Source organism: Pelodiscus sinensis, chromosome 17 (genome assembly GCF_052426305.1).
Source record: "Pelodiscus sinensis isolate ZL-2025 chromosome 17, ASM5242630v1, whole genome shotgun sequence".
Taxonomy (NCBI): Eukaryota; Metazoa; Chordata; order Testudines; family Trionychidae; genus Pelodiscus; species Pelodiscus sinensis.
Window position 1 is genome coordinate 23,582,619 of NC_143068.1, and position 22,901 is coordinate 23,605,519.

Sequence of the window (22,901 nt, forward strand, 5' to 3'; positions counted from 1 at the left end):
TATCAGTCTGTTAAGTATCTCTGATCATTTTCAATTATACAACTCAAACATGTAACTACTTGGTCATCTAACTATACATTAATTGCAAAGACTGGATGTGGTTAGTTTGGAACACTTGAATTGTTCTTCTTGTTCTGCAGCTGCCATGTATGGAGTTTGCTCTGTTTGGTTGGTTTTTGCTGAGAAACAAACAGTAGAGGTTTCTGTTGAACTCTCCACATTTGGTGTGGTTCACATATGATTAGGGTGCTGAATGCTTTCTGTTTTCTGACAGCTGGAGTTGTTCACCCTTTTTTCCCATCCAATTTAACACAAATGCAGTCACCAGCTTCTAAACCGAGCGGCTCATTGACTAAGTAACATGTTGTAAAAGGGTTCATAAGCTCGTTTAGCTTTTTGTCCCATTTGGCTACTCTCTTCATGTCTGGCCACTTTGGAGAAAGATGCTTTTCCAAACTTGGAACAGTAGTTTGATTAGCCTGCCTATCAGGAATTGTGCTGGACTATATCTAGCAGCTGCTATTGGTGTTGATCTGTAAGTCAGAAGAGCACAGAATGGATCTTCATAGGGTACGTCTAGACTACCGCGTTTTGTCGACGGAAGTTTTGTCGACAGATACTGTCGACAAAACTTCCGTCGACAATTTGCGTCCAGACACATGGAGTTCTGTCGACAAAGCAAGCCGCTTTGTCAACAGAACTCCGTAGTCTGGACGCAACGTTACAGGCAATAACACCTTCTGTCGACAGAACTCTGTCGACAGAAGGTGTTTTGCCTCGTAAAATGAGGTATACCAACGTCGACAAAACCGCGGAGTTCTGTCGATGTTATGTCGACAGAACTCCGCGGTAGTGTAGACGCTGGTATTGTTTTGTCGACAAAAGTCCACTTTTGTCGACAAAACTAGGTAGTTTAGACACACCCTTATTGTAGAATTCTCTTGTCTGTCTCTACAGCTTTCTCAGCCTCTCCATTTACTTGTGGATAATGTGGGCTGCTAGTAATATGACCAATATCATATTATATTCTGATTTTGGCCTGTTGCCCATCACTAGTTGCTCTGGAATACTGAAGTAAGCAAAAACACACTTCAGTTTCTCAATAACACTGCAACAAAATAAAAGCTCATCACCTAATAAACCATCTTGTTAGTCTTTAAAGTGCTGCATAGTCCTGTCTTTTGTTGCAATATATTATGTCGTTCAAATATATTATTTCAGTATTCCCAGGGAAAGAGTCCAGAGTACCCAGGTGACAACTTCTGTATTTGCATCAATTTGTACTGGATCTCCTTTCAAAAGTCAGATATCATCAAATCCTTCATCATGTTATTCTAATCCCATCCTGGCTGCTATGCTGCAACTGAGGAGGTTGTTGGTCTTTGATCCTTTGAGCACATGCACTCTGAATACATAGCTTTTGTCTTTTGTCTTTTCTGTGGCCCCATGCAGTTCAGACTACTTCCAGTCCTCATCAGAGCTGTGTCAGGTGACTTCAGCTCTGGGAGGGGTTGAAGGTGATTATAAATTCCTTTTTAGATGACTGTGACATCAGCTCCCAAGTCAATTTTCAAATAACAGTCTTGCCATTTATATTCAGTTTCATTCTCCAGGCAGGCTGTATATCATCACAAGTGATAGACCCCAGAACCCAGGGCTCCTAACTGCCTATAATATGAATCAACTGCTTGACGGCAAAATGTCAATATTTCATGCATTTATTACACCATGTACCTTTGGCTGAACATGCATCATCTGGGGACATAATTTTTCTATATCTTGTTCATGTAAGATGGAATTTGCTCCTCTTAGTCTCCTTGCCTCAGGGTTTTTTGCTAATGACTTTTAGCACTCAAGTGTCTGATTACAGTTTCTAAGCTAGTTTCAGGTGTTTCAAGTTAGCCAAGCTTCTCTAGGTTTTGCTGTTTCACTGTATCATACTATTTTGCTATTTGAATAGCTGTGGCTAGGGAAATGTCATTCTTGAATTGTAGCTACTGTGAAAGGTTTCTGTTTACCCAATAAGCTGTCTTCTCTGATATTTTGATGTTTTGCATTCTCAAAATCACAGTTTTCAGCCAGAGCTCTTATAAAACACTCAACATTTCCCCTAGTCCTTCAATTTTCTAGTGAAAATATGTTTTTTCATAAATCACATTTCTCTGAAGTATAAAGTATGCATCAGACATGGCCAGAACCCTTTCGTAGTCATCTCTGTGGCTTGTCTTCAGTAAACTCAAAGGATTTGAAGATATGTTCTGCCTGCTTCCCTATGGCATCAATTAAAGAAGATACTTGTATATCTTCAGTTTCTTTATGGAGTGTGTTTGCAATTCAAAATCTTGCAAAATACTGGATCCACTCTGTCCACTGTGAATGTTTGTCAAAGCTGAAGTTCTCTGGGGCACTGAAGAGTGGTATATGATTCTGTGCCAATGAAATCCTGCTTTGTTGCAGTTCCTTCTATTTCAGATCTTAGCTTACACTCCTTACATCTTCTGATGTTCCTCTGTACCAAATATGGACTGGTTTCAGAACTTGCTTATATACAGCAGATGTGCTCATCATAAGATCCTTTAATAATGCAGTGGATGAGATGCATTTCAATAAGGTATTTTACACACAGTGCCATCTAGTGGTTAATTAATATAATTTGTCATTACAGATTGGATAACAGGGCTATAGAAATCTCCTTAACTACATGAAAGGTGCAAAACTGATAGGGTGGGTGAATAACAGGGGACCTAGTCTACAATCCTTTATTTAAATCTAAAATGGTTTGTTTCTGAGGGAGACTCCATATTCAAAGAGTGTGTCTGAGCCCCACTTGGCAGATGGCTTTAAGCTAGCGCTGCACCAGCCAGAGATTTCCTCAGACTGGAGAAATCTCAGGTGCCAATTTAGGGATGCTTTGTAGTTTCTTCTCAATGCAATGGAGTTGGCACATGGCCCTGAACATTGCTGAATATTTTCTTAGGGCTAAAAAGAATCCTGTGATGTATTAGGAATAAAAGAATGTTGGTGAAAGGTAGCCTCGCATAAGTTGGAGTTCTATGTACAGAGAATCATTACAGGCCTAAACATCCACTCTCTTGAACTTTGTATATTACATCTCTGGATGGTGCACACAGAATGCTAATTTTTGATTAGCACTTCACCTATCCTTTGCCCTAACCTTGAGCATGTGCAAGGCTATTAAGAATCAGGATTAAATATTTACTTTAACTACAATTTTTCTTTTTCCTCCTCTCTCTCCTATTTTCATCGCCCTCGTTATTTTTTCACTCTCCTTTTTCCCATTTTTATTGTATGTTATGTTTGTTCACAGTCTCACTTAAGCTAAATGCAAACCCAACACAGTTAGACTATCAGTGGAATGGAACCCTATGGGTATGTCTACACTACCACCCTAGTTCGAACTAGGGTGTTAATGTAGGCAACCGGAGTTGCAAATGAAGCCCGGGATTTGAATTTCCCGGGCTTCATTTGCATCTTGCCGGGCACCGCCATTTTTAAATGTCCGCTAGTGCGGACTCTGTGCCGCATGTAGCTGCGCGGCACAGAGTCCGCACTAGCGGACATTTAAAAATGGCGGCGCCCGGCAAGATGCAAATGAAGCCTGGGAAATTCAAATCCCGGGCTTCATTTGCAACTCCGGTTGCCTACATTACCACCCTAGTTCGAACTAGGGTGGTAGTGTAGACATACCCTTTATGTTCAATGGAATCAAAACAAGTCTGAGCACTCTGTAAGGAACTGTGCTCAACCCTTCTTTGATGGAAATAGAAAATCCTTCAGGAAAGTCCTGAAGGAAGCTGATAACTTTTCACAACATAAAATTAAACAGATCAAGACGTTGTGATATCAGATCAGGTGTATATTGTTCACCAAAACAGATGTATGGCCAGCAACAAGAACCTGCTGGATATTAAAACAGCATCAAAATTCTTGCTTATAAATGTGCCATGTTAGCATTAAAGGAAGAGAATGAAGGAAAAAATTACATGAGCTCTGGAAAGGAATGATCAAGTACTCTTGGTGCCATTGGGATTTCTACTTTAACCGTATTTGCTCATGTAAAGAACATGACTTTATTATACAGAGTAAACAGGAGGGAAATGAAACCACTGCACATGGGCTTGGATCAACCTGAAGAAACTACATTTCAAATCTCAGAAAGCTTGGAGAGGAGGATTTTGGCAGTCTGTTAGAGTGTCATGCTGTTGTACAAAGATAGCATTTTAAAAAATCATAGTGCACCAGAGACGGGAGAAGCTGAAAGATCAGGTATCTGAACTCCCAAATACAGATGCCTAGCTATAATTACTTGGTGGTGGTGATGGTGATGGTGTTATCCATGCTTCTTTTTGCCTAAAGTTTAGAATGCCATCTGGAAAATCTTTGGATTGGTACTTTATATTATCCGGCACTTAGGTATCATGGTGGATGTGGCATAAGAAGTAAAAGATACTTAGGCTTTTTAAGCCATATTTTCAAAAGAGTACAATAGATGCGGCTCAAAAATGCACATGCATCCATTGAGCATGTTCACCAGACATTGTCAACATGTAAGTGTGGGTTTTTACAGGTGTGCTAATTGCACATATATTTTTGCAGAAGCATCTATTGTACCCTCATTTTAACAATAACTGTTTAAAAACTGGTGGTCTTAACTTGTGTAATGCCAGCTATCTGTGGGCAGAATTGAACCTGGGACCTCTGGAACTTAGTGCATGAAACTCTACTTCATAAGCTAAAAGGCAGATAGCTAGTAGCAGAAGTTATAGAGTAGACTCATTCTTCTATCTGTAAGTGGTCTCAGTGTTATTACATGGGACAGTGAACCACACCTAGAAGATGTGTGGGTTACATTTGGAATTCTAATGATTAAAGAGAAGCAAATATGGGACTAGGGCAATTAGGTTACAGGTCCATCTTTCCCATATCATATTTTGCCTGTCACTCACACAAAATAGAGAAGCAAGCAATGCAGTATTCCTGACTGCAATGTAGTGCACTATTGTTTAGATGCAATTCCACACTGTGGTCTGTTCTCTCCTGCATGGTTCTCAAAAATAGCCCTCTATATCCAGGGTGCTCAGGCAACAGGTTGAAAATTCAAAAGATAAGATATATTTCTCAGCAGGAATAAAATATTATTGGAAACTTACTTTAAAGATTATTGTGTGCTGGGTTGTGGAGTTTTCCTTCAAAACTGCCTGTCACTAATCAAAATGCTTCATTTATGTAAACTTGTGATTTAGTGTTTACACATCCAAAATATTCCAAAAGATGTCCTGAGCCTGTATGAGATCCTTGAATGGTGGATTTGGCATGTGTCTTTTAAACAGCTGAAAAACATATAAAATCACATGTAAGTAGTCAGCTTCTTTTAGGCAACTCATCTGAGAAGGCTCAAAACCAGGGCATGACAGGAATGAATTTAAATCCCCTTTCCTGTTGCTCCTAAAAACTTGTTGCTTTGTTTTGGTGGTGAATTGGGTGGTAAGCCCTTTAAATAGTTCATAAACCATCTAGGGGCCCTCCCTGTCTTCTGTGTTTTTCAGAAGTCACCTTAACCTTGCTAGAGCAATACTGTTTGTATGCCCTTGCCTGGTGTATACAGTTAATATTTTATGGTTATTTGGTTCAACTGTGCCCACACAATTCATTCCAGATACTGTCTATGAAGAATAACACATTTAGTTTTATTTTTAAAAATCTACACAAATTAAAAATAACCAGATCTATATGTTGCTACAAGCACATCTCATGACTCAACAGTGCTGTAACTCCTTTACCCTTCCTCTTTCTTTTTTAGCTTTTTTTTTCCTGTTATTTTGTCTTTTGGGGGGAAGGGACCAATCCTGAATCTGTGGTATCCAGTGCAAGCAAAGAGAGAACCTGCCAAAAAGAGTGCCCAGTACACTGAATTATATTGTAATCATCTGGTAAAGACTGTAATTTTCTGTTTGTCTGTAAAGGCCTACATGCTGCTATAATTCTAAAGAGATAAGTACACATTTATAACAAATAATCAACTGCTTTAGGTTCTGCTAGACTGTGTTGGCTACACAGGAAGATTGTAAGAGTTACTCTTAAAGAAGAAAAGCAACATTTTAGCCTAGCTATGCTCCCTATAGGTGCTGTGTTAGTGCAGAGGACATGTGGAACCAACTCTTGCTGGGTAACTTCTGGAGGAGGGCAGAATACTATTAAATAGTAATAGAATTACTAAATAGGCTGAGCAGTATGTTATGACTGGAATACTTAAAAAAGGATTTCACGTGGTAAATCATGATTGAGGAAGTGGCTAGGCTAGAGAATTCATTAGAAATTGGTAAGTTCACAGGATCTACTAGACAAAGTGACATTTACCCATTTCAAACCTGTGTCCTTACCCAAATCTTACTCTGGGAAACTTCCGCCTATTTCAGTGGTATTTTCCTTGGGTGAGGAATGAGTTAAAACTGAACAATGACTGAAGCATTTAGCCCACAGTGCAGATTCTTTCATAACAACCGTATAATGGAAACCTCAGGGTGGGTTCCTCATTTACAACTCCTGCTTTCTACACGAAGCACTGCTAAGCCTCCTCTCCCCCCCCCCCCACATTCTCCTAAGGCCTACAGCATGTGATGTCACTGCAGTAGCAGCAGAATTCTTTTATTATCATCTCTTTATACATGAAGAAAGCTATTAAAATCTTTGATCATTTCTGATGCCGCACATCAACATGCCATGCAGCCAGAAGAACCCAGCATGTGATTGTACACTTGCATTCTGCCTAAAGAAGAACGTACACAAAAGAGGGCATGTTATTGTGGTGTCTCATTTGTGTCGTATATTTGTTTTACATTTGGGAATCTGACTTATATCCAAAGCTGGCTTGACATAAAGACAAAACTTGACCGTACTTTTAAAAGACACATTTATGCAGTCACATAAGGACTGGTAACAATATTTGCATGTATATAACATATATTTATGTATATCTAAATGGCTTAAAATCTAAACCAGGGTCTCCATCTGTATTTAACCTCTGGCCTCTATCAAACAAAAAAATAATAATTTAAAGACCCCCCATTCTATGAGATTTAAAGTTTTGTTCCATATATAAAATAGAGATGTGCCTAATATACACAGTTCAGGTATGGATCCTGATTTTAAGCCCACGCATGTTGGGAGTGGGTGATTTTTTTTACTTGGGTTTCTGGATTGCTTGGGACCAGCAGTTAAACACTGATGTTATCCTGGTTTACATTTCAAGCCTTTTAAATCTCAGAGGGAGTCTGGATTTAGGGTTTTGGTTTAGGCTCAACATTCAGGCCAACCTACATAGTCAATCTCTTTCAGTTACACAAATGGCACACCTGAAGACAACATACTCATCAAGGCATCTTGCATGCAGTAAGATCAGTGGGGGCTGCTCTTCCATCAATACTGACTACTCTTCTCATCTTGGAGGAGTACCAGCATCAATGGTGGCATGCTTGGAGACCGATTTATCACCTCTAAGCAGGCATAATAAATCAATAGCCAATGGATCAATCACTGCAGCATCATAGTGTAGACAAGACCTAGCAAACAAACATGAAGTATATAAGAAGGATATTCCTTGATAACACAGGAGGCATATGCTTACTTATTCTTTTTAAAATGTTTAAACTCAGTTTCAGTTAGGACATAAGGACATAAGAACGGCCATACTGGGTCAGACCAAAGGGCCATCTAGCCAAGTTTCCTGTCTGCTGACACTGGCCAATACGCGATGCCCCAGAGAAATTAGCAGTAGGGATATATTACCGACCACCTGATCAGGACAGCGATACTGACATAGAAATGCTGAGGGAGATTAGAGAGGCTACCAAAATAAAGAACTCTATAATAATGGGGGATTTTAATTACCCCCATATTGACTGGATACATGTCACCTCAGGAAGAGAAGCAGAGATAAAATTTCTCAATGGCTTAAATGACTGCTTCTTGGAGCAGCTAGTGCAGGAACCCACAAGGGGAGAGGCAATTCTCGATTTAGTCCTGAGTGGAGTGCAGGATCAGGTCCAGGATATAACCATTACAGGACCGCTTGGGAATAGTGACCATAATATATTAACATTCAACATTCCTGTGGTGGGAAGAACACCTCAGCAGTCCAGCACCCTGGCATTTAATTTCAAAAAGGGGAATTACACAAAAATGAGGAGGTTAGTTAAACAGAAATTAAAAGGCACAGTGACTAGAGCCAAATCCCTGAAAGCTGCATGGAAACTTTTTAAAGACACCATAATAGAGGCCCAACTTAAATGTATACCCCAAATTAAAAAACATAGCAAGAGACCTAAAAAAGAGTCACCGTGGCTTATCCACCATGTAAAAGAAGCAGTGAGGGACAAAAAGGTATCTTTTAAGAAGTGGAAGTCCAATCCTAGTGAGATAAATAGAAAGGAACATAAACACTGTCAAATCAAGTGTAAACATGTAATAAGAAAAGCAAAAAAAGATTTTGAGGAACAGCTAGCCAAAAACTCAAAAAGAAATAACAAAATGTTTTTTAAGTACATTAGAAGCAGGAAGCCTGCTAAAAAACCTGAGGGTCCCCTAGATGATCGAGCTATAAAAGGAGCAATCAAGGACGATAAAGCCATTGCGGAGAAACTAAATGATTTCTTTGCTTCAGTCTTCACGGCTGAGGACGTTGGGGAGATTCCTGAATCTGCACCGTCATTTGTGGGTGATGAATCTGAGGAACTGTCCCGGATTGAAGTGTCATTAGAGGAGGTTTTAGAACAAATAGAAAAACTTAATGTTAACAAATCTCCGGGACCGGATGGCATTCATCCAAGGGTTCTAAAAGAACTTAAATGGGAAATTGCTGAGCTGTTATCTGTGGTTTGTAACCTATCCTTTAAATCAGCTTCCGTACCTAATGACTGGAAGGTAGCCAACGTGACACCAATATTTAAAAAGGGCTCTAGAGGCGATCCTGGCAATTACAGACCGGTAAGTCTAACTTCAGTACCGGGCAAATTAGTAGAAACAATAGTAAAGAATAAAATTGTGAAGCATGTAGAAGAACATAATTTGTTGGACAAAAGTCAACATGGTTTCTGTAAAGGGAAATCCTGTCTTACTAATCTGTTAGAGTTCTTTGAAGGGGTTAACAAACATGCGGTCAAGGGGGATCCAGTAGATATAGTATACTTGGATTTTCAGAAAGCCTTTGACAAGGTCCCTCACCAAAGGCTCTTGTGTAAATTACATGGCCATGGGATAAGAGGGAAGGTCCTTTCTTGGATTGAGAACTGGTTAAAAGACAGGAAACAAAGGGTAGGAAAATTTTCAGATTGGAGAGGGGTAACTAGTGGTGTACCCCAATGGTCAGTCCTGGGACCAATCCTTTTCAACTTATTCATAAATGATCTGGAGAAAGGGGTAAGCAGTGAGGTAGTAAAGTTTGCAGATGATACCGAACTGTTTAGAATAGTCAAGACAGAAGCAGACTGTGAGGAACTCCAAGAAGATCTCACCAAACTGAGTGATTGGGCAACAAAATGGCAAATGAAATTTAATGTGGATAAGTGTAAAGTAATGCACATTGGGAAAAATAACCCCAACTATACGTACAGTATGATGGGGGCTAATTTGGCTACGACAAATCAGGAAAGAGATCTTGGAGTTATCGTGGACAGTTCTCTGAAAACTTCCACACAGAGTGCAGCGGCGGTCAAAAAGGCAAATAGGATGCTAGGAATTATTAGGAAAGGGATAGAAAATAAGACCCAGAATATCTTACTGCCCCTGTATAAAACTATGGTACGCCCACATATTGAATACTGTGTACAGATGTGGTCTCCTCGCCTCAAAAAAGATATTTTGGCCTTAGAAAGGATTCAGAAAAGGGCAACTAAAATGATTAGGGGTTTGGAATGGGTCCCATCTGAGGAGAGGTTAAAGTGACTGGGACTTTTCAGTTTAGAAAAGAGGAGACTGAGGGGGGATATGATAGAGGTCTATAAAATCATGAGTGGTGTGGAGAGGGCTGATAAAGAAAAGTTATTTATTAGTTCCCATAATAGAAGAACTAGAGGACACCAAATGAAATTAATGGGTAGCAGGTTTAAAATTAATAAAAGAAAGTTCTTCTTCACACAGCGTGTAGTCAACCTGTGGAACTCCTTGCCAGAGGAGGCTGTGAAGGCTAGGACTATAATAGAGTTTAAAGAGAAGCTGGATAAATTCATGGAGGTTAGGTCCATAAAAGGCTATTAGCCAGGATAAAATGGTGTCCTTGGCCTCTGTTTGTCAGAGGCTGGAGAGGGATGGCAGGAGACAAATCGCTTGATTATTGTCTTCGGTCCACCCTCTCTGGGGCACCTGGTGCTGGCCACTGTCTGTAGACAGGTTACTGGGCTGGATGGACCTTTGGTCTGACCCAGTACAGCCGTTCTTATGTTCTTATGTTCTTATGTAGGTAGTGAACAGAACAGGGAATCATCATGTGATCCCTTTCCTGTCATACATTTCCAGCCCCTGACAAAAAAGGCTAGGGACACCATTCCTATCCATCCTGGCTAATAAGTATTGATGGAACTAACCTCCATGAATTTATCTAGTTCTTTTTTTAATCTGGTTAAAGTCATGGTCGTTACAACATCCTCTGTCAAGGAATTCCACAGATGGACTGTGCACCATGTGAAAAAAACCTTCCTTTTGTTTGTTTTAAACCTGATACCTATTAATTTCATTTGGCGACCCCCTAGTTACTATGTTATGGGAACAAGTAATTAAATTGTCTTTTCCTTATTCACTTTCTCCATATCTGTCATGATTTTATAGACCTCTATCATATCTCCCCCTGGTCTCCTCTTTTCTAAACTGAAAAGTCCCAGTATTTTTAATCTCTCTTGATATGGCACACTTTCCAAACCCCTCATCATTTTTGTTGCCCTTTTCTCAACCTTTTCCAATTTCAATATATCTTTTTTTGAGATTAGGCAACCACATCTGTACACAGTATTCAAGATGTGGGCGTACCATGAATTTATATAGAGGCAATAAATCATATTCTGTTTTTATTCTCTAACCTTTTATGATTCCTAACATTCTGTTTGCTTTTTTGATTGCCTCTGCACATTGAGTGGATATTTTCAGAGAACTATCCACAAAGACTCCAAGATCTCTCTCTTGAGTGGTTATAGCTAAATTAGTCCCCATCATTTTGTATGTATAGATGGGATTATTTTTTTCCAATGTGCATTACTTTGCATTTATTAACATTAAAATTCATTTACCATTTTGTTGCCCAATCACCTAGTTTGGTGAGATCCTTTTGAAGTTCTTAATAGTCTGCTTTGTTCTTAACTATCTTGAGCAGTCTGGTATCATCTGCAAATTTTGCCACACCATTGTTTACCCCTTTCTCCACATAATTTATAAATAGGTTAAACAGAATTGGTCCCAGTACGAACACCACTAGTTACCTCTCCCCATTCTGAAAACTGGTCATTTATTCCTTCCCGTTGTTTCCTGTCTTTTAACCAGTTATCAATCCATATGAGGACAGCTAAATATAGGAGGTTATTGATGGCAAGCAGAGAGTTTGGCATTAAACACAAATAGCTGTCTTTATGCTGTTGACTCCTGTCTCTTTCTAGTCAAACCTAAATTTTCTATCTTGAAATGTGGTCTGTCTCTCTGAAATGTTCTTCTGAATGTCTAGCCATCAGTTCAAGCTCAGTATAACTGAAACAGAGTTTCTAATCTTCTGTCTTTTCCCCACCCCAGTCCTCCTTTCTCGATTTCTGTGGACACCACAATCATTCTGTCAATCATTCTGCTCCGTAATCCAAAAAACCTTGACCCAAAAAATGTTCAGTCCTTCTTTAAAACACTCTTTTGCAGTGATGTCTACAAAAATTTGACAGCCATTAGGCTGATACTGTGCTGAGACCACTGCCTATCACATTGGCCAGTAATGTCTCATTGTTTCCTTGGGCTCCCCAATCTATCTATCTCTACCTTTTATCTCTTTACTTAGATTGCAAGCTCTTTGGGGAAGGGATGTCTCTTTGTTCTATGTTTGCACGGTTCCTGGTTTATAACTAGCAGTTCTAGTAATACAATAAATAATAAGGCCCAATCCTGCATTAATTCTGAGCACTGAAGTCTCACTGAAGTCTGTATTCTGAAGATTGTTGCCACCGTGAAAATAGCCAAGTAGTGACAAGACACATGACTTTGTAACATCCAAATATACCCCAGGTATGTCCAATAAATGCTGTACATGTACATATGTATAGCAGTTGACTTATACTAATGTCACAATTACTGCATAAAACTACAGGAAATCTTCTGATATGGTTTGGCAAGACCATTTCAGTCACCTTGTGCAAAAGGAAATAATCAATCATGAGATCTTAACACTTTGTGGCAAATTTCAAGGTGTTATTTGACCTTTCTCATAATAGCCACAGTTAAAGCATGTCTCTCTGGCATGCACACTGTATATGTGCGCATAGATATGATCTATTGATACTATCATAACTTTGTGACTCCAATGAAATTACAGAACATCATTAGAATGAAGGAGACAGAGTGTTGAGAGGGTTTTTTTTAATCTTTAGGGGTTCATTTATGCTGTAATAAATTCCATATTGCCATCTGAAAGGTGGAATCTAAACACCATGATCTAGTAATATTGAAGTATTTGTTTTGCTTCCTCTTTTCCTTGGCTGAAATGCCAGCAAGGGAGTGTTTTTTCTGCTTGGCAGGCAGCCAGCAGTTTCCCAGTAAATAATATGAACCCTGTGCTGCAGACTAAAGCTGTACATCACTTCAGAAAACATTCAGGGCCCTGGAGAGCTCAAGGAACACTGGCTTACAAAATGTGTCTGGAGAAGATTCTTTTCCCAGCAACTTGCCAGACACTTTAAAACTGTGTAAGGTTCTCTCTCCACCTCTCCTTCCCCGCCCCCCACACCATGACTCCTTGTGATCCTCATCCTTATTAATCAGTATGCTCTTTCCCTGCTCTTCCAGGGCAGAAACAGAAAAAAATTGGCCATTAGGACCCAGAAAATAACACTCAGTAACTCAGCAAGGCTGGAGAAAATCTAACCCCTATCCACATTCACACTGATATTTGCCTCTTGGGGTGACAGGTAAAGCCCAGTGTAGACACAAAATTTGTATCCACATTCACAAAAATGAGCTACGGATACCAACTGATATAAAGCAGATATCTACAAATCTGCAGGATTCTAGATCCAAGATTTGTATCTGATATGGATACCCGTGGATATCTATGGATTTGCTGGACTCTAGTGACAGGCACCCACTTAGTAGTTGCAGGCAGCCTGTCAGTCTCAGACAATGATATCAGCAGAGATCGGCTGCAGTTGATGTAGTTATTTTGGTTTTTGGTAATTGTGGTGTCGTGACTCCTAAGATATCTGAAATAGAAAGTCTTGTGAGCTCCTTCAGGCTATTCTCTGCAAAGGCAGAGTTCTGGGGCAGAGGATATATGAGATACTAAACTGATACCAGAGCAACACTAAAGGTAAGTCCATGAAAACAATTGATTTCAAACCACTATCCTTAACAGGATGAACTATATATATTGATATCCTGGTTGACAAGTCAAGCAGCTACATACAGACCTATGTTGATAGCCTGGGATTCAGTCTGCTTCTGCACAGGTGCTTAAGTGTGTATGGAGCAGAGTGGTGGTATATGTGCAAGAAGCAGCAAGAGGAATCTTGGTTCTTATGCTCCTCGTATGAAAGTTGTAGGAGAGCAAGAATTTTGGCCCGATAGGCAAAACACCTGAAAAAGGGTATGGCTGATTGAGATGAATAATCAGGTCAATATTCATCTTTGTAGATCAGTTGGCACCTCCAAAAAGATGTCTATTCCCTGCAATTCCCCATTCATAATGCTTCTAACAGCTGTTGCTTCAGTGCTGCAGCTCTCCACACATTCCCAACCCACAGCATAGCTCAGACTTTAAAAGCCACAAAAGAGCCCAACTGTTTAGTGAAAGGATTGCACGCTTGCATGGACTTGAACACAGAATAGATTAATTAATCAATGTTTGCAAAGCCCTTTGAAACTGAAAAGTGCTGTAGGAATTATGGGTTGTTATTAATGAATACTTCCCAGTTAGCTCTGAAGCTACAATGCCTTTCCCTATACATGTTCCCAAGAACTGGATGGGAAACACGAGGCTGCAGTTGCTGACAGTCACAATCGTCCAAGGATATGTAAAGGCAGAAAGCATCCTATAGCTGTCATTACAAGGAAAGATTCATCTTGAAATTAAGTTGGCAACTGTCTTATTCTCCAAGGTCTGTAGACAGCTGCTTCTTCCTGTACTTGTAACATGTTGCTGTCTTTTTTCAACTAACATGCAGTTACCAAATGCCAGAAAATGATGTGGCCCTGTGGGGAGAACACAACAGTTCACTTATCTACTGGCACTTTCAGCAGCTAGCACTGTCCATCACACATTTTTGCCTTCTCAAGAGTGTCAGGACCCAAAAGGCATCCAATGTTGTTTCCGTTCTGCTTTCTCTGAAAATGAATTTGCTTTCTTAGGTAAACTTACTACATTAACTAAATCTACGCTAGGGTCTTGCAACGCAACAAATACTTTCATTTTCTTTAACAACTCCTTAGACATTACTAATGTGAAAAGAAACAATTTCCCCCAGTTTACAAAGATGTAAGGTTTCCACAAATCTGCCTTATCTTCAAAACAGAAGCAAGTACTCTGAGAAGTGGCATGTATTTCTGATGATCAGGGTTTTGCATTTGTTCTACCTACATACAGAAAAGCCTGAGCTGCAATCACCATACATCCTTTGCACTCTGCAAAAAAAAAGTCTGGAATTATTCAGATCTGATGTTTTAGATTGGCTCAACCAAGAGAAAGGCCAGCTTCAAAATTCAGAACTGAATCCAAGTTTAGATTCCAAAATGCCGCAAATGTTATGAGGCATTTGGATCTGGGTTTTTGTTTTGGGTTCACTGTTAATGTCCAATGTCTGTAACTTATAAGTTTATTGGAGAAGGCAGCAGGCAAAATCATATGTGGACACTTTAGAAAAAACATTTGAATGATATAGCTGATACATACAGAACCACAGAACACTAGAACCGGAAGGGACCTCTAGAGGTCATCAAGTCCAGTCCCCTGCCCTCATGGCAAGACCAAGTACCATCTAGACCATCCCTAATAGAAGTCTATCTAACCTGCTCTTAAATATCTCCAGAGATGGAGATTCCACAACCTCCCTAGGCAACTTATTCCAGTGTTTAACCACCCTGACAGTTAGGAAGTTTTTCCTAATGTCCAACCTAAACCTCGCTTGCTGCAGTTTAAGCCCAATGCTTTTAGTCCTTGAACATTTTTTCAGTCTTCCCTCATAAGTGATGTTCTCTAGACCTTTAATCATTCTTGTTGCTCTTCTCTGGACCTTGTCCAATTGCTCTACATCTTTCTTGAAATGTGGTGCACCAATACTCCAGCTGAGGCCTAATCAGTGCAGAGTAGAGTGAAAGAATGATTTCTTGTGTCTTGTTCACAACACTCCTGCTAATGCATCCCAGAATGATGTTTGCTTTTTTTGCAGCAGCATCACACTGTTGACTCATATTTAGCTTGTGGTCCACTATGACCGCTAGATCCTTTTCTGCCGTACTCCTTCCTAGAAAGTCGCTTCCCATTCTGTATGTGTGAGACTGATTGTTCCTTCGTAAGTGGAGAACTTTGCATTTGTCCTTATTAAACTTAATCCTATTTACTTCAGACCATTTCTCCAGTTTGTCCAGATCATTTTGAATTATGACCCTGTTCTCCAAAGCAGTTGCAACCCCTCCCACCTTGGTATTATCTGCAAACGTAATAATTGTATTCTTTATGCCAATATCTAAATTGTTGATGAAGATATTGAACAGAACCAGTCCCAAAATAGACCCCTGTGGAACCCCACTTGTTATGCCCTTCCAGAAGGATTGTGAACCGTTAATAACAACTCTATGAGAATGGCTATCCAGCCAGTTATGTACCCACCTTACAGTAGCCCCATCTAAGTTGTATTTGCCTAGTTTATTGATAAGAAGATCATGCAAGACTGTATCAGATCATGCGAGACTGTATCAAATGCCTTACTAAAGTCTAGGTATACCACGTCCATCACTTCTTCCTTATTCACAAGACTCGTTATCCTATCAAAGAAAGCTATCAGATTGGTTTGACATGATTTGTTCTTTATAAATCCATGCTGGCTATTACCTATCACCTCATTATTTTCCAGGTGTTTGCAGATGAATTAATTCATTAATTAGTTGCTCTATTATCTTTCCTGGCACAGAAGTTGAACTTACTGGTCCCATCTTCCATGATTTTTCAAAGATGAGAGCTAAAGGTTCAGAAACCTTATCTATCAGCTCCGAGAGTGTTATAGGATGCATTTCATCAAGCCCTCGTGATTTGCAGACCTCTACCTTTTCGAAATGATTTTTAACTTGTTCTTTTTTTGTTTTATCTTCTAAACCTACTCCCTTCTCACTAGCATTCACTATGTTAGGCATTCCTTCATCATCAGACTTCTTGGTGAAGACCAAATCAAAGAAATCATTAAGCACCTCTGCCATTTCCAAGTTTCCTTTTACTGTTTCTCCCTCTTCACTGAGCAATGGGCCTACCCTCTCCTTGGTCTTTCTCTTGCTTCTAATATATTTATAGAAAGTCTTCTTGTTTCCCTTTATGTCTGTAGCTAGTTTGATCTCATTTTGTGCCTTTGCCTTTCTAATCTTGCCCCTGCATACCTATATTGTTTGCTTATATTCATCCTTTGTAATTTGTCCTAGTTTCCATTTTTATATGACTCATTTTTTATTTTTAGATCATGCAAGATCTCCTGGTTAAGCCTAGGCGGTCTTTTGCCATACTTTCTATCTTTTCTATGCAGTGGAATAGCTTGCTTTTGTGTCTTTAATAATGTCCCTTTGAAAAACTGCCAACTCTCTTCAGTTGTTTTTCCCCTTAGTCTTGCTTCCTTTGGGACCATACCTACCAGCTCTCTGAGCTTACCAAAACCTGCCTTCCTAAAATTCATTGTCTCTGTTTTGCTGTTCTCTGTTCTACCATTACTATATCCTATATCAATAATTCTTTTCAACTTTACAGAGTTGTCATCAGCATCTTTCTTTGCATTTCTCTGAATGGTATATGAATTTGAGATGATGGAACTGCCACAGTGATTATATAAGACACACACACACACACACAACCCTATTGCTGCTAGTGACTTCCAAGTACATGCTAAAAACAAAATTCCAAATGCTGAGATTTTGTGTGTGAACTGCAAGAGGTGTTCTCTTCGGGTATGTCTACACTTGCACCCTCTTTCAAGAGAGGGATGCAAATGCTGCTGAGTGAAATTGCAAAGGAAGCGCGGATTTGAATTTCCCATGCTTCATTTGCATATTCGCATTATGGCACTATTTCAAAATAGCACTATTTCAAAAAAAGAAACACTGTCTAGACACGGTTATTTAAAAAGAAAACCCTTCTTCGGAAATAACTAGTAAACCTCATTGTAGGAGGAATAAGGGTTAGTTCAGAAGAGAGGTTTTAGAAATAACCATGTCTAGACAGCATTTCTTTTTTCAAAATAGCGCTATTTCAAAATAGCGCCATAACGCAAATATGCAAATGAAGCGCAGGAAATTCATATCCGCGCTTCATTTGCAATTTCGCTCAGCTGCATTTGCATCCCTCTCTTGAAAGAGGATGCAAGTGTAGACATACCCTTCCTGATGACTTGGTCCTGCAGAACATCCACCACAAATGGAAACAATGCCAAAATCACACTTCCTTGAATAGTTTTGGGTTTGTTTGGGTTTTTTTCGATGATTTCAGGCCCTGCTCTCTATAAGGTATTATTAATTTGGCACTGCACAAAAATCATATAAAGCTTTTCATAGATACATTGATTTTTTACTCTGAACACCGAGGACTGCTCATTCTTGCAGCACTGTCTTTGGTTTCATGAACTATAATTACTTGCAGCTTTACCTCTGTGCTTACTGATAATGCATTGCTTGACCAATTAGTAAAATCAGCTCATTATTCAGAGTAAGAGGCTTTCAGATAGGATCTTAGTTGTGTCTTTGAAGATTTTGAGATGTTTGTTAAAATGAGGATCATGTTTAACAGCTCTTTTAACTCTCTATATGATGGTTTAATCAGAGCTTTTAAGTAATATTGATTGTCAAGTGTTTGCTGCCCACAATGAATCCGGAGGTAATTAATATAAATTATGATTCACAGTGATTAGTGATTATATATGAAGAGATTATTTACTAGTGCATATATATGTCTAAATACATTAACAGTGTTATTAATAATACTTTGCACTTACATGCGCTTTTTCATTTAAGTACTTTTATTTCTAGTTTTACAGATAAGAAAACTGATGAACAGACAGGTTAAGTAACTTACTCAAAGTGACTGGCCACAGTATTAAAGAGCTTTAGTTTTACTCTGCATGGCATGATGATGTGGGTTCTTCATGCCTGGATTGCATTAATACAATATGGGATACTGATGAATTATGCAGGGAGAAAGTTCATATTTCTTCATGGCACATGTTTTCAATCCTTAAAACTACAGAGCTGTAGAAACCTAAGTGAATGATCATGGGGAAAGAATGCACACTGAAAACAAGCTAAGAAACGCTGCAACCAGCATTTAACTTGCTTGGTGCATGGCTTTTTAGAGAAAAAGTTTAAGAAATTAGGCAAAAGGACTTATGGGACAATACGGTTGTGAGTAAAACAGTGGATTGAGAGTCTACCTATTTGGGTCCAGTTTCCATCTCTGCCACAGGATTCCTGTGTATGACTTTTGACAAGGCATTTAACCTGTCTGTATGTTAGTGCCCAGTCTTCTGCTTGCATGTTGTATCCTTTTCTTCCATCCTTTGTCCATCTTGTCTATTTAGAATGCTAACAATTCAAGGTGGTGAGTATCTCTCACTGTATGTGGATCAGCGCCTATCCTAAAGGGGCTCTGACATATTAATAATAGTAAAAACTACAGAGTGATGAGACAGACTCTCCAGCAGTGGTGGTGGATTCTAGGACCAAGTCTACACTATAGTATTACATCAGCGTGGCTGTACTGATGCAGCTGTGACTGACTACGTCAGGCCCCTGGGCAAGGTGGAGTGGGCTTCGACTTTGCACTCCTGAAAGAGGCGTGGCCTCGAGTGGAAGGGGCGGGGCCAGACAGTGAGTGAGCCATGCCACCCCCCACTCTCAGTTCTCAGCCCAGAGCACAGCACATCCCACCCCACCCCTTAGAGGTGCCCAGAGCAGTTGTGTGGCACTCTGGCGGTGATTTAAAAGACCTGGAGCTTTGGCTGCCATTGCTGCTGCAGTAGCACTAGCCACAGCCCCAGGTCCTTTAGAATTGCCAGGCCCCAGGGCAACTGGCTCCTTTGTCCCTGCATGTCGGTGGGCCTGGCTGTGCCACTATAGTGCATCTGGTGAAAATGTGCTATACCAACAGGAGAGTGTCTCCCACCAGTATGGATAGCACTTAAGTTGATGTAACTTGCATTTCTCAGAGGTGTTTCTCACATCCCTGAGCACAAGTTACATCAACTTAAGCAGTAGTAGAAGTCAGTCCCATGTCTCGCAGCTTGCACTGAGGGCTGGGCACAGCCTCCAGGAGGGGGAGGGGAGCTATCCTTGAAGAACCCAGCTGCATAGGACATTAGGATAAGAACAGGTTAGATAAGAGAGAAATAATGAACAACTGGGAGTGAGCTTGTAAAATGCATGGAAGATTCCATTGATATTTTGTGATTTTACTAAGGGTGTGTCTACACTGCACCATCATTTCGAGATAACTAGCGTTATTTTGAAATAACAATGCGAGCATCTACGCAGCCATTCTGTTATTTTGAAATACTTTAATAATAACAGACGGCTGATTCCAAAATCTGTAAACCTCATTCTACAAGGAGTATTGCCTATTCAAAAAAAGCTATTTCGAAATAAGGCATGTGTAGACGTTCCGTTGCTGCCATTTTGAAATAGCTCCTCACCAGGGCCATTTTAAGTTATTACTCCCAGTGCCTCCTGGGGCTCTAAATTGAGATAGCATGTCTACATTAGGGAAGCCTGCCTCTGACTAATGTTGAGGCTTCCCTGCAGTGTAGACATGCTATTTCAAAATAAGCTATTTCAGAATAACTATTCCGGAATACCTCATTTCAAAATAAGCGTGCAGTGTAGACATATCCTAACATGATACAAAGCCAAATTCTGTTCTCAAATATCAGCAATAAAGAGGAGTTTCTCTTGCATATCTGAGGATAGAATTTCATCATTCAGGGGTCTCTCACCAAAAAAATTCAAATCAATTCAAAGTCTTTAGAAAACACCAAGTTTAGTAAACTTGTAAATCTAACCTGTGCTGAAACTGTAAGAACATAAGAATGGCCACACTTGTGTTATATACCTAAGCTATGTCACCTGTTCAGATATCCCTGGGTTAGACTAAAGGTCCATCTTCCCCCAATATTCTGTTTTCTCATGGGGCAAATACCAAGTGTTTTAGAGGGAATGAACAGAACAGGTAATAAAGTTACCTTCTTTAGCAGTGGTTTTCAACTTGTGATCCATAAGCCTCTGGGAGTATGCAGAGTAAGCTTTCCAAAGAGGTCTGCATCTCCATTCAAGTTTCTTACAAATCTGCAAATTAAAAAAGAGGTTGAAAACTACTGTAATGTTTCAGCCCTCACAACTGGCAAAACTCACCAGTTTGACAAGTCTCAGAGAGATAGCTGTGTTAGCTATCTGAAAAAACAAGGAGGAGTCCTGTGGCACCTTAAAGACGAACAGATTTATTTTGGGGGCATAAGCTTTCGTAGGTAAAAACCCTTGACTCCAGTGCATCTGACAAAGTGAGTTTTTACCTATGAAAGCTTATGCCACAAAAATAAATCTGCCACATGACTCCTTGTTGTTTTTACACCACTTTGAGAAAGTGCCTACCTACCAGTAAAAAAATATTATGCCTATTACTATAAGCATTTCTGCTGTTCAGCGGGGATTGAGTACACCATTTGGCTTAGTTGCAGTCATGATACTTTATCTGCTAAACAAGAATGAAACCTGTTGGTCTACCCAGGAGTACAGTCAAGATTTGGGACAGCGTGGATGTCAGTGAGAGTAGATCAGCTTTGAGATCTAGCCTGGTATGACTAGTACAGGAATCCAAAAAAGCATTTTTAAAAAAGGGGGCACATTTTTTACCAGATTTAGGGCCATTTTGGTTGTAAAATCTAAAACCAGAGTCAATCAATCGAGTTGGTCTGGATTTCCACTGACACCAGAATATAGCCCTTTGTTTTCAGATATTGCACCTAGGACGCAATTTCTTTAAGTAGTTATGTAATGTTCATAATAGATGTTTTGCTTAATACCACAACATGCATCACAAGAAAATACAAGACTGTTTTATTATGTTTAAACTGTTTAAAGCTGACAAGAATTTGCATAATTCTCTTGATAGTTCTTCTTTAAAAAAAAAAAAAAAAGAGGCTAGTACACTTTAAAGGGAAAAATTCACATCTCAGATCCTACAGGCCTTGTCTGGAGAAGTAGATAGAATGTAGAAAATGTTATAAAAATTTCAAAAAAAGTAAAGTCCCAAACTGAGACAGGGCCCTTATGTGCTACTTTTATTTAAAGACCCGTAGCTTTTAAAAGATCTGTTTACCTTTGTGTATATTTTCTTCATCTCCCTGCCCCCATACAGTTAATTTCTATAAGGAGCATGCATAAAACAAGTGAAACGTCAAAGAGGAACTAACGATATAAACTTAATATCTGAACCTGCCAACAAACAGATCAAGACAAAACTCCCAAAACAGGGACACCCATAAATTATATACATCACCTTTTGATGCTTTTTGAAAAACAACACTTTCTCTGAACACATTTTCATGATTCAGCATCTCTCCGGTGGAACTAATTTGCTGTGAGGCAAGGTTGTAAATATGGATTGGCTGGACCTTTCTCAAAGTTTTTGAGGTTAAAAAAAATGGAGAAACCCTTAATGCTGAATGATACAATTTTACCAACCCAGCAGATCCCTGAGATTTCTGGAGTATCCTTTCCACATAACATTTCCAGAACCAAAGAAGTCTAAATATGTTTGGATAAACTTTTGCCCTTTGCTTATTCAAACCTAAGGTAATAGGCTGCTCAGACAAATACCAAGTGTTGGTCTTTGCCAGATGGGGCCCCTGGGGTTTTGGGGTGTAGGGAATGTAATTAGTTCAGGGCCTAATTCTCTCTGGAATGGAGGAATGGTCACAAGATATATTTATTGTTTTGCCTCCTTTCCCCTCCCCACCCTCCACAAGACTTAACAGTTGACCAGCATAGTCAGTGATGGCAGGAGGCAATTCAATTAAGCCAGTAGTAGTGGATTCCAGTGAGAACTGTGATTTTACTGGGTCCATATTAGCATAGGCTCGTTGGACTTTTAATTGCCCACCCACGCCTGCTACTACTGCACCGACTGCTTTGCTTCTCCCTTAGTCCCCTGCCTTAGATGGGGTGTGTGTCTTCAGAAAAGTCCCTACTCAAAAACATCCCTGGGGATCAAGGGGGTGAGGAAGGAAGTAGGGGGGGGTCGTTGGGGTCGGGAAAGTAGACACCAATGGGGGGTGGAACGGGGGCAGCTGAGAAAGGGAGGCGGGGGAAAAGCCCGGGACAATGAGGAGAACAAGGGGGTTCTAACTCTACAGCCCCCCATAAGCGGTGTGCAATCCCCCCCCCCACACTCACACACCCCTGCTGCAGGGCGGCCG

At 39.9% G+C, this 22,901-nt stretch overlaps 1 long non-coding RNA gene across 1 annotated transcript in view; it reads right to left on the reverse strand.

Annotated features, from left to right (window-relative positions):
• Positions 1 to 5,168: 5,168 nt before the first annotated feature.
• The window catches only part of LOC142818887 (uncharacterized), a 35,347-nt gene continuing 17,614 nt past the window's right edge, over positions 5,169 to 22,901 (reverse strand). Inside the window, exons 2-3 of the long non-coding RNA XR_012896587.2 lie at positions 20,670 to 20,772; positions 5,169 to 5,351 (exon numbers count right to left, since the gene is read on the reverse strand). This is a non-coding gene — a long non-coding RNA (uncharacterized LOC142818887). The remainder of the gene's footprint in view (positions 5,352 to 20,669; positions 20,773 to 22,901) is intronic.